The following is a 12,179-nucleotide window of genomic DNA, read 5'->3' as shown; positions in this document are numbered from 1 at the left end:
TTTTTTGCATTTTACTTCTGAAATCTTTCTTTTGCCTCGCGTGAACGCACACGACATCACAAGTGCCCGGGACAAACCTCAGTGCCTTACAACTGGGGCTGCAGACACTAACATCTGCCTTCCGCGAGTTCGGTGGTAGCCAGTGTCTCCCTTTTAACATCTTCGGCCGGGATTGGACGCTGGGCCCCGGTTCTCCCGCACCGACCGCGGTGGCTCCGGAAAGGGGCTGAAGGGTGGGCGGTTTTCGCGGGGTTTCCCGGGGCTCTGGAGCTGCCTGCCGTACGTGCGGGCTGCAGACGGGGCCGCGGGGCGGGCGGCGGCGCGCGCTAGGACCCAGCAGGGCTCCGGGCCCGGGTGGGAGCGCGCCGCCGACCCCGGGCGGGCGCCGGGCGCAGGAGCCCGGGTTCCGGCCGCGATCGCTGCAGCTCGGCCGGGAGACGGCGCGACCCGGCGGCGGGACCACCCGCGAGTGCAGCGCCGCCGCAGCCCCCCAATGCGGCCGCGAGGAGCAGCGGGGGGGCGGGCGATCGAAGGTAACGAAAGCGGGGCTCGCTCCCGCCTCCCGCGCCCGCGGCGGTTTAGCATTGTCATGAGGCGCCGCGCCGCCCGCTGCTGCAGCGGGGGCACCCTCGGGGGGTTCGAGGTGCCCGCCCCCACGTTTCCACCTAGTTTCCGATTGATTTATAGCTTGCGGCCCCAGATGGGAAAGATCCAGGGGTGGCAAGTTGCTTTATTTTCATTAGTTTTGTCTCAAAAGTAAGTTCATTAAAAAAAAAGGGGGGGGGTGTTAAAAAGTTTCTCTGGAATCTGTAGGTAGGTGTTTTTGGGGAAAAAAATACAATTAAAAAAATTGCCGGCAAATGGATATTTATAAAAATCACCAGGTAATGGATGTGATCCTGTTAATGACTCCTAGGGACGCCCGCTTTGGTGGGGTCCCCGGCATTACTTTTATTTTCAAGGAACTAACGTGTTCAATGTGGAGTTTGGCTGGGGCAGTTTACAGCATTGCTGTCGCAACTGTTTGGCTATCAATTATAAACAGAGTGTCACATCCGTGGGCAGTTTAAACCTCTCTTCAAATACTGTAACTGCTTATCCTGATATGACACAGACAGATGAGAGTTTCCGTTGCAAGCAGCAAGAATATTTCTCTTTTATGAGCAACATTGTTTTGAGGCGAAAAAGCAGGATTACCAGCTGAGCTGGCTGAAGAAATTGTGTATTTCAGGCTTTGTTTATACTCTGGGAGTGACATTTGGGAAAGGGAAGCCCGTCTTTCTGGGAGCTTTTAATTTGTGGGGTTATTAATTTATTTAATTTATTAGTTTCCATTGGTTGGGCTCGGGGAACCCTCCGTCACAGGCTGTGCTTAAGGTGACACATTTGCTAGCAGTTGGGACACATGATTGCAAATGCAAAATGTGTCTCATCCGAAAGGACTGATCTGGTAGAAGCTCCCGTGTGGAGCTGTCGTAGGCAGGGTGCGACCGGTCATTGAGGAAAAAGGGAATCGCTTTCCTTTGCTAAGAAAGACATCCTCTTATATTCCTTTTGTTCCCGGTTATTCATTGATCGCCAGCTCTGCCTTAGACAGGGTGAGCGGCTCTGAGGGTGCCCAGCTCTGAGGACGGCACAAATGTCTGGAGCCCGCTCTAACTCTCACACTGATTGGTCAGTTAGATTGAGACTTAGGAAAACAGTCATCCAAAACCTTCTTTTAAAATGGTGCCATAATTTCAGATTAGCCTTCTTGTGCATGGGTCTCTGCAAGATTGTTTTGTTTTATTTTGTTTTGTTTTAATCCTGCTGCAGTTTGCATGAGAAAGCTTTAGGTTTAATTTTTGCTTGTTGTTTCTATCCAGATAAAGTAGGCCATTTTGGTGACAAATTTCTTTGCAGACGTCAGCTACTAGCTTCCATTGATAGATGTATCACTTTACAAGACGTTCTCAATGATTTTTGCTTCTGAGTTGTAGAATGCAAAGTTGTTCAACTTAGAATTAATTTTTTCCTAACCGTTCTTTGATCAGAGTATTTAAATAGCAAAATCAGCAGATGGACACTTCGCCGTATCATTAGTTTGATAATTTAAGTGCTTTGTGCGTTACCATGTTTCACGCACTGAATCTAAGTCTTGCAACAGTGAAAGAAAAAGACAATGAAGAGCTAACCATCAAAATCAGCTTGTACACTATGATAAGAAATTGTGGCATCTGCTTTGAGAATGCAGTTCACAGCCACAGAAAAGGGCATTCTTCAGCATATAAGGCTGAAGGTTGTGAAATGTTGCTTTTATAAGACAAACTGTAAGCCCACGGACGTCTTCATTTAGCCTTAAAGTGTCTCATTAAAGAAGTGCCGTCCCAGAAGTTGTTAAATGTATAAACACTTTTCTGATTGGTTTAAAAATTTAGACACAGGAAGTGGATGGTATCTAATAACCCATGAGTGGAGACATGGTTGTTATGGAAACTGAGAAGAGTAACCCCACCCCACCCCCACCACATAACACACACTACCACTACACCACTTAAAAAAAAAAAAAAAAAACCACCCTGCATGTCATCGCAGATGCCTGGAGAACACGCTGGCTTCTGTAAGCTTTCCCACAGCATCTGTTGAAACCTGAGATCCTGCCTGTCAAATCAAGGTCATTTCACAACAACAACCAAAAATGCAGTCTCCTGGATTTCATAACTGTATTTTTATTGAAAATAGTTCAGGAAAAAGCCTGAAAGCCAGGATGAGCACTTATGCTTACTTAGCATTTTGCTACCTCTGAGTTGTGCAAAGGGAAGGCTGAGAAGAATGTATTTAGCTTTTAATTTTGGAATGAAACTGATTTGTTTGTCTAGCTGATAGAACAATAAAGAAAAGAAAAAAAAAAAAAACAAAAAAAAACCAAAAAACTCTTGAAAGCTGCCAAAGGCTAGAATGTCACCTGTGGAGGAAGAATCATCTGGGGAAGGTATGATGGAACTTTTCTGTTTGCAAGAGGGTTCAAAGTTGAACTGAAGCAATTGAACTTAAAGAATTGTGGTATTTTGGGCCCCTGCTATCAGGCGGCAAGCAGGGGAAACATTAAGACTGTCCAGTGCTCTAGGAAAGTATAAGGGAGGGTGTTTTCGGTAGCTGAGCAGAAAAGGGAAAAACTCCTAAATGGAAATACTGTTTCAAAACTGCAAATATTAGTATTCAGTTGATTTAGGCTACTTTCCTCTTTTGTGGATGGAGAAGAGTGCTTTAGTTTTTAAGATAATTTAGAGGTTCCTAAAATAATGGTTGCAACTATTTCCGCTATCTTGGTAACAGTGAGAAGAATAAAAAAAGGAGAAAAGTTTGGAGGACCCCCTCCTGCCGTGCCCCCTCCCCACTCATTCATTTTGCTAAGTGAAAAATAACCAAGGAGGGCCTCTCCTAAGGGGTCAAGTGTATTTGTTATGTTTTCCTGATTTTGTCAATGGCCGTCTTTAAATTTGAAGTCCTTGATACTCATTTAGAAATATCTTCTTTCCAACATGATAATTTATAGCTTTGTATTGCTTTGTCTTAATTGAAAAATGGTCAGTTTTAAGACTTATTCATTTAATAGTCAAGAGCATCAAATTTCCCTTGTTTTCATCAACTAATTGTATTGGGGGAGGGAGGAAGTAGAAAGATTCCTAGCTGTATTTTAGTGTTCATTTCGTATCCTGCATTGTAGTTGTAGGAAATGAAGAACTTACGGGCAGCACAGCATCATTTGGGTGATTTAGTGTCTATTTCATGATCCCATGTTATCAAATATTTAACTCATCAGGACTTGGTGAAGAAGGTTAAGTTTAATGGCACAACTGGTCTCTTAGCAAAGGATTTCCTGTAGGGAGCTTTCTTATCTGCAAGTATGTTCATTGGCAGGAAATGGGTCAGTTGCTTATTTTTACAAACTGAAGGAAATGAATGGGATTTGTTGGTTTCCAGAATTTACCTTCATTCTCCATTGTCGGTCAAATAGTTTTCTCAGAACATTTCATTTCTAAAGGGACTTCTGGGGAGTACAGTTAATTTGTTTCAAATCTTTGGCATTTCTGTATTTCTTTTTTACTTCAGGATTTAAAAAATTGATCATGATTTAAAAAAAAAAGAAAAATTGATTGTTATACTACCATATACAACTTATTTTACCAATGCATATTAACAAGATGGTCAATAAAATTCCAGTTCATTTTCAGTTGTCAGATAGTTACTATTTACTGAAGTTGGAGGGGTTTTTTTTTTTATTGCTATGATAAATTTTTAATAATTATTCCAGAATACCAACTAAATGCCAATCTTGAGTTTGGATTAATGTGGAGAGGTAAAGGAAAACAGGCAGCTTCATTCTTTTCTTTGCTTATAAATAAGAAAAATGTTCATTAAGAATACTTATCAGGGGCTGGGGTTGTAGCTCAATGGTAGAGCACGTGTGAGTCACTGGATTCCCTCCTTTGAACTGAGTATAAATAAATGAATAAAATAAAGATCCATCAACAACTAAAAACAAAAATTTAAAAAAAATTTGTTGGCATGTCAGGTATATGCCAGCCTTGAAGATGGATGGCAAGGGTCCAACTTGGGTGGAGTAGACTAAAGCCAGTTTAGAGCACAACAGATCTTAACCTTGAAAGCATTTATTGTACCTAAATCTGAATTATTTGGGGGCTGTTAGTGGTAAGTGTATTTAATTGTTTCAACTTATGTTTCAAATTTTGGAAAGGGGAATAACAGGTAAACTTCTTTAAAGGAACAGGAGTATATAAACCTCCATTTGCAGGGAACAGCCTGGTGGTGGGGGTGGGGGTGGGGGTGGGGGTGCTTCAGAGAGCCGGAGGGAAAGAGAACCAGTTACTGCAATGTTTTTCACACATTTGTGTAGACATCATTTTTGCTTTATATTTAGCACCAAGTGGAATCTTATGTAAGACTCTAATATAGGAGTTGAATAAAAACAGAGCCACTCTGGGGAAACCCGGAGCTGAAAGCCTGCAGTCACCCCTGGGGTGTGCCTGGAGCTCACCCTAGAACTTTGTAGAACCCCTGCCAACACAGTTGGAGACTGCTGCTTTTAAAATGCCCAGATATTCTCTAAAGAAGGCCGGGAGGAGCTTCTTGCAGAGCCCGTACTCTCTTAGCTAAAGAGAGAATTTTGCCTTGACATTTTCTGAGGACCTGTGCTCAGAGTGGGCAGGAAGAAGGTAGTTGATAAGATAAACTGAGAGAAGCCCACAAGCAAATAGGAAAAGTTTGAACAGGCCACAGGTATGGAAAGCCCTGGCCGAGTCCATGCTGAGAAGGGAAAAGGTGTTTGTAGAGGTTACTTATAAATCAAGGGCCCCTTTTCTTATAAGTTAGAGGAACATCATGTGGAAATGTCTGAGATGGTTGTAATTTTCCTGGAAGGCAGGGGTACCATCTATTATCACCTTGGGATCTGTTCTATTACTGTTATTCTATTAGTCAGTGAAAATAATTTCATATTAAGTGTCATTCATGAAATGAAAGTTTGCCAAGCTATATAAATCTGCTTGGCAGACTCAGTAGTGTTTTGAGTGTTGAGTAAAATGATAACACACAGATGATATTTGAATATCATCAAATATACTCACATTATCTCCTCTATCATGAAATTGTACTGAAATAGCAGCATGGAGATTGGGCTCAGTTGTCCCCTTTATGTCTACCAGGTCTCTAGGGGCCATGGACAGAGGAATCCCCTTGAGTTCTCCCTGTGATTTTCATAACTGCTCGATTCTCCTATGCCCAGGCTGAAGGGAAGAAGACATCAACAGAGACTTTGGGTGAACTGTGTGCAGTAGAGTTTGGCTTCTTAGGGACACTGTCTGTCTCCCTGCACTGTTTTTTGGGGACTGCACTTGGGGAGTCTATGAAAGTGGTCCCTGTCCACCTTCTCCTGTTACTTCTTTTGTGCTTGCCATGGTCCTTCTACCTGCACGGGGTTAGAGGTCACAATTAAAAGAATCAGTGTTCCAGGAAGCCACAGAGCTTCCAACCACTTTTTTTTTTTTAAAGAAAGCATTTCCTCTATGAAGGTGAAACTGGTATAAGCACAAAATAGTTGTCCGTGGTCGTGGGTCAAAATGATGGTGGATAACTTGCGTTCATGGAATCGTATGGAAAAAGCTTTTCATTCTCCTTCTGCCTGCATTTCAAAGAAGAATGAGTGTGTGCAGCCCTGGAAACCAGTGGAAGCGTCCAAGGCACGTTCGTGATAACAGCCTCAATGGGAGCAGGCCTTGCCCTCCTGTGCCCTTGGGGGTTTTCTTTTTGAACTAAATGATGTGTGCCAGGACATCACCAAGGTTGTCAGTAGAGGACTTACGCACATGTGACGGCGTGGGCCCAGTACCTTTGCAAATGCAAAGATTCAGAGAGTAGCTAGTCCTGCGACGGATGGGAGTTTAGAATATGATGCAAGGTAAGATTTGAGAGATTTCCTTGCACCTTTAAGATGAGATCAATTACTCTAATGACCAGATAATACATGTCTCTAAATTATGACCATCCTAGTGTTTCTTGTGACTAGACAATGTGTAGAAAAAGAAAGTTTCTCTGAGTGAGTGTGGCACTCTTGGGTGATAGAGGCAAGTCCCATCACACGGGAAGGGGCTCTGGTGTGTCGGGTGCTGCCCCTCCATTACTGAGCTTGATTCCCATAGTAACCTAGTATTAATGTACTTCTACTATCATAATTTTTATAGGCGCCAGTGTCCCATTGTACAGATGAGAAGCTGAAGCAACCTCATTCCTAGGGCCACACATTCTTTGGTACAAACGAGTCCTCATCCCAAGCCTCACCTCCAGATCCCAGGCATTCTCCACCCCAAGGACAACCTCACAATTGTTCCTCTGATAATTTCTGTTCCAGGGTTGATGGCAGCCCTTCCACACTTGAAATGGTCTCCCTCTGGGGGTGCTATGGGGGCTCGTCCATGATAATATGCTGTGATAATGGCAAGAATTTGATTCTTGGCTTTTTTCGGTTCCTGAATCTGATCATTAGTGACGGGAGGGACTTTTTAGGTCCCTTGGCGGTGATTATTTTTCATTCATCTTTATCTTTTAGATTTCCCTTCTTCCACCCCTGAGCACATTCCCTTACTTGGTAAACAAAAAGTTCTAACCACAGGATACGATTTTCCTGAATTACCAAAATATTATACTCAGTCTAACTGTTGGTGGCATCTCTAACCCACAAAAACAGATTTCCTAGACAACACTCACTTTTATAATTGATGTGAACTGCTCGGCACACTCCGGTACAAATACAATGGCATCTCCTCCCTTTCACATAAAGAAACTGGCTTCAGCCATCTGCAGGATGTCTGGTATCTCCTCCTGGGACTGTCCCCTCCTGAGTCATATAGATATGATGGGGGTTCATAGGGACCAGGCTGGGGAGGGGTCGGTTTGACTCCCTCATCTGAACAGGGAGCTCTGATTGTGTGCGAGTCCCAGGGGGAATTGCAAGTCCAGCTATCCACCGAGCGTCCCACTGTGCCTAGAGTGCAGGTGACCAGGTGAAACCAGGAAGGACTTTGAGTATTGAACAGAATAACACAGAGATGATATTTGAGTATCATCAAATCTACTCTCATTATCTCCTCTCTTAGGAGATTGTGCCAAAACAGCAGTGTGGAGATTGGGCTCAGAGAGACTGTCCCGTTTACATCCTAGAAGTGACCAGCATCAAGGATTTCTAGGAGGAGCAGATGTCCACATACTCAGTGAAGTATGTGCCTGTCACTTTCTACATCTCTCGAAGAGGTCAGGGAGAAGATCAGAACTTGATGAAACTCATTCATATTTCATAGGTCTGAGTTCACATAGTCGCGTGCATGAAGTCATAGTAAAGCATTGACGAGTGCTAAATACATATATAAATTCAGGGAAATTATCCACACATTTATTCAGCGAGCATTTATAGAGCAGCTACTGCATACCAGGGATTATGCCTTTGAATAAAGATAGAGGATGAAGAAATCACTTGCAGACAGTACCACCTTTCTGTAACTCTCATCAGGTTTTTAACTGGAAATATCCACACCTGTGCCTCTTTGGAAGTTCATCTTCTAAGCGGATAGACGGACCCAAGTGATGTCCCTCCTTTGTGCCTTTCATTGTAGTTTAAACGCTAACACTGCAAGGAGCTTTGGTGGGTGGGTAGTTTCCTTGGGGGATGATCCCAGGAAGATGTCAGGAGCGGGCTGGAGTGGGGGACGAGGCAGAGAGCCTGTGGCGACAGTGCCCTCTGTCACGGGTGCAGGACCACTCTCAGGAGCGCTGATCCCGCCACGCGAGGTCTGCATGCAAGCTGGCAGAGCAGGCTTCCGCCGGAGAAGGTGCCACTGGTGGCCGCTGGAGGCCCGGCTGCCACGCTCTGAGAAGGTGCGGCCTGCAGCGGACAAGGCCAGCCTCAGCGGTTCCACTCCCTCTCCACGTTCCTGAGCTCCTTCCATGACCTTGGAGGCATAGGTGTTCTAGAAGAATCCTCATTTTTAATAGTCCTTTGAACTTCAAAATGAATGAAGGACCTGAAAGAGTGTTTTCGTTTTAATCTGAAGAATGGGAACAAGAGATGGCGTGGAGTCTGGACATGCCGCGGAGGTTGGTCAGGGCACTCTTCTTCCTGTTACAACCGTCCTCCTGGCCTCCCAGGGTGGGAAGCTTGGCCGCCCCTCCTTTCACCCCTCATGCATCTGGTTTAGCGCAGGACCCCTGCTGCTTTCCTAAAATCCACCCCATACCCCTGTCTCCAGTCCTGGGGCCTCAGCAGGAATGCCACGCGTGCCCTCAGGGGCCCTGTCCATCTGGCTACTTTCCTTCCTTCCTTTGCTTCTGAAGACTCTGCCCCCAAACCACTCTCCAGGTATGGGCTTCAACACTAGACTTCCTGTTTTCCAACTTTGTCTCTGCCAATTACAACAGTGTGACCGTAGGCCAATTACTTAACTTGAGATTCAGGTCTTAGGGATTGTTTCTATAAGTAATATGGAAATGGAACTCCATAATGTGGGGATCCTGAAAGGGCCATTGTGACGGCTGAAACACGGGATCCTGAGCAGCACTTGGCACATAGTTTGAACTCAAATCATTGAGCTGTCTTACTCATTATGTTGTTAATATTGTTATCTCTTCTGTCTACTGAGGACCTAGGTGGCTCCCTGCTGCCCACTCTGTCCTCCTCTGCCTAACTTTCAAGTCCTTGGGTAACCTGATCCCGCCCCTGCCCAGACCTGATAGGGTTCATTCATCCCTCGACTTGCCGCGTCTTGTCCTTCCGGCTCTCCTGCGCTGTGCGTGTTGTTCCCCGACCATGACCTTTTTTTTTTTTTTAACCCCTGTGTCACAGTGTTGCCATTTTTGCCCACTTAAAAACTCTGGGTGCAGAGAAAATGCAGTTGGTTCATCTTGTCTACCGTCAACCTTCCTCCCCAGCACTGGCTCTTGATCACCAAGAGGGACGACTGTTGATCCCTCCCATTTAAACACTTGGTTGAACCTGATAATCCAAACGGTGTCTCTGCTCTCAGTCTCCCTGGGAGGGCAGTGCCCCGGCCTAAGGTCGCCCGCTCACCCGCCCCCAGGTCTTTGCTGTGATGGAGTCCGTGGGAAAGGGAGGTGATCGTGCCCTTCCTTTGGTTTCTTTCGGAGGTGAGTGAGCTCAGGATCCTGCGGTGGGTGGCCTCTGCTCTCAAGCGCTGGTCTCTGGCCCCTGGGTGCTGCTCTTTCAGCTCCCGAGTGGGCGAGGGCTGTGGCTTCCTAACACCTGGTGTGGCTGTGGTTTTTCAAAGACCCACAGAGAGCTGAAGATGCGTTTTGATGAGAGTCTAGTTAGCATGAAGGTATGCTTGTGTACAGGTGGTTCGAGAGACAGGCACCCGGGCCTTCAGCAGGAAGCAGCATTTACTAGTGCCCGTGCTGGCCCAGTGGATCGTATCCAAAGGCTGAGTATCTCGTGCAGGAGACGTTGTCTTATCTACCTGTTGTTAGTTACTCCTTACCTGCCTGCTCTTTGTCTCCTGTAGAAAGCAGCACACATTCCGACGGGGCCTCCTGCTCTGCAGCGTACAGTTGCAGCAGGGTTACAGCAGAGCTGTGCATGTGCACGCTCCTACCATGGCGCCCTGTCATCTTTCCTTTGTTTTGAGAAAGTCCCTACCACAGTGAAGCAGAAGCTTTTATACAGTAACACAGAGTCGAAACACAGGTTTCCCAAGATGTTATTCTTGCTCCCTTTAATATATTATTCCATTCCATTTTGGTTAATGAAAGAAACACTGGTTAGGATGAAATAAATGATCCACAGTTTGTGAAAAACAAAAAGAAAACAAAACAAAACAAAAACCACGTGTCTGGTCATTGTCTTGGATTTATCAGAACCTGGTGCTACTCTTGCCAAGGCGGCCCCAGCCCAGTGCCCACTGGCAGCAGCCCAACTCTCCATCAAGCCGCTGGCCTGGCCATCTCTTCACGGCCTCCTCTGGGCACTGCAGACCCTGAGCGCTGATGCTCCCTGGTCTCTTAATGCTTTTGGTTGTTTTCAGTAGTGTAAAGTTACACTCCCACCGATTGTAAATGAGTATCTCTGCTGTTTTATATTCTAACTCTACTTAATATTGTTAGACTTGAGGATGTTTGCCTATTAAGTGCGAAACAATCTATTGTCGTTTTAATTCTCCTGGTTGTTCACAAGACTGAACATCTCTTCGTGAGCACTGGTCATGACCGTGTTGGATAGGGTTTGGGTGTGTCCCCCAAGGGCTCACATGCTGGAAGCTTGATCCAGCGTGGTGGTGGGAAAGGTGGTGGAGCCTTTAAGAGGTGGGGCCTAGTGAAGGCTGTTACCCTTGGGAAGGATTAGTCCTGGTCTTGTGGAGTGAGTTCTAAGTGAGAGGAAAATGTTAAAAAAAAAAAAAAAAAAGAGCAAATATGGCCCCTTGATCCCTCCCTGGCTTCTTGTCCCACCATGAGATCTTTTCTCTCGTGTGCTTCCACCATGATGCCATCTGCCATATTGTGATGCAGCCCTGGGGAACTTCACCAGAGACCGAACAGTTGGGGCTGCCCAATCATGGACTATTAGCTCCCCAAACTGTACACTAAATAGAACTCTTTTCTTTTATAAAGTACTCAACTTCAGTTATTTTGTTATAGCAGCAGAAAATAGGCTAATATGACATACATATTTCTTCATTTGTGAAGTCCCTGTTTACCTGTCATATTTCAGTCTTGATTGACCCAGGACTATTTATTTGTATATGTATGAGGCAGGTATAAAGTTATTTTTTATATTACATATACATACATACATGTGCACACAAAAAATATTCTACACACATATAATAGATGCATAAATATCACATACACATATATCATATGTATACTTGTATCTAGGCCTACAGTTTGATCTGTATCTATTTAGCAGCTTCTTTGATAGTTATATAGATATTTAATTGATGGAGGGAAACTTTTTATTGAATTACATATACAAAGTGAGCACAAATCTAAAGCTCAATGGTATTTTTTAAAAATGAACATACCCAGGTGACCAGAACCTAGATCCATAAATAAAGCATTACCTGCACCCAAAGCGTCCCCCTTGTGCCCCCAAGCCACTATCCTCTGCAAGGCCATCTCTCTCCTCACTTTGAACATCATAAGCAGGTTTTCCTGTGTGTGAACTCTATGTGCAAGTAATCATATAGTATATTCTCTTGGTGTGCATTTTTCTCCCACACACCATTGTGTTTCTGAGGATCCAGGCGGGACTGGTTGTTGCATGTAGTAATAATTTGTTGCCCCACCCCATGGTTTATACTGTGAGTGTGCCGGTTTTGGATTTTCATGATGTTTTTTAGTGAACACATGTTTGGTATGTACCTGAAAACTAATTGTTTTGACAAAGGTTATGCATATGTTCAAGAAGTGAAAATTTTTAACCGTTTTATTATTTTATTTAAAAAAATTTTTTTTAGATGTTGATAAACCTTTATTTTATTCATTTATTTATATGTGGTGCTGAGACTCAAACCCAGTGCCTCACAAATGCCAAGCAAACACTCTACCACTGAGCCACAACCCCAGCCCCAAGAAGTGAAATTGATTTTGTATATTATTCTTTTATTAACCTTATTATG

The 12,179-nt window shown here is 44.5% G+C and overlaps 1 protein-coding gene across 1 annotated transcript in view; it reads left to right on the top strand.

The window, feature by feature from the left end:
* The first annotated feature begins 364 nt into the window (after nt 1-364).
* The window catches only part of Foxn3 (forkhead box N3), a 380,976-nt gene continuing 369,161 nt past the window's right edge, over nt 365-12,179 (top strand). Inside the window, exon 1 of the mRNA XM_047537211.1 lies at nt 365-533. The gene's annotated coding sequence lies outside the window, so the exon portion shown is untranslated. The remainder of the gene's footprint in view (nt 534-12,179) is intronic.

This window comes from Sciurus carolinensis, chromosome 2, assembly GCF_902686445.1.
Source record: "Sciurus carolinensis chromosome 2, mSciCar1.2, whole genome shotgun sequence".
NCBI lineage: Eukaryota > Metazoa > Chordata > Mammalia > Rodentia > Sciuridae > Sciurus > Sciurus carolinensis.
This window is presented reverse-complemented; position numbering and strand designations above follow the sequence as displayed.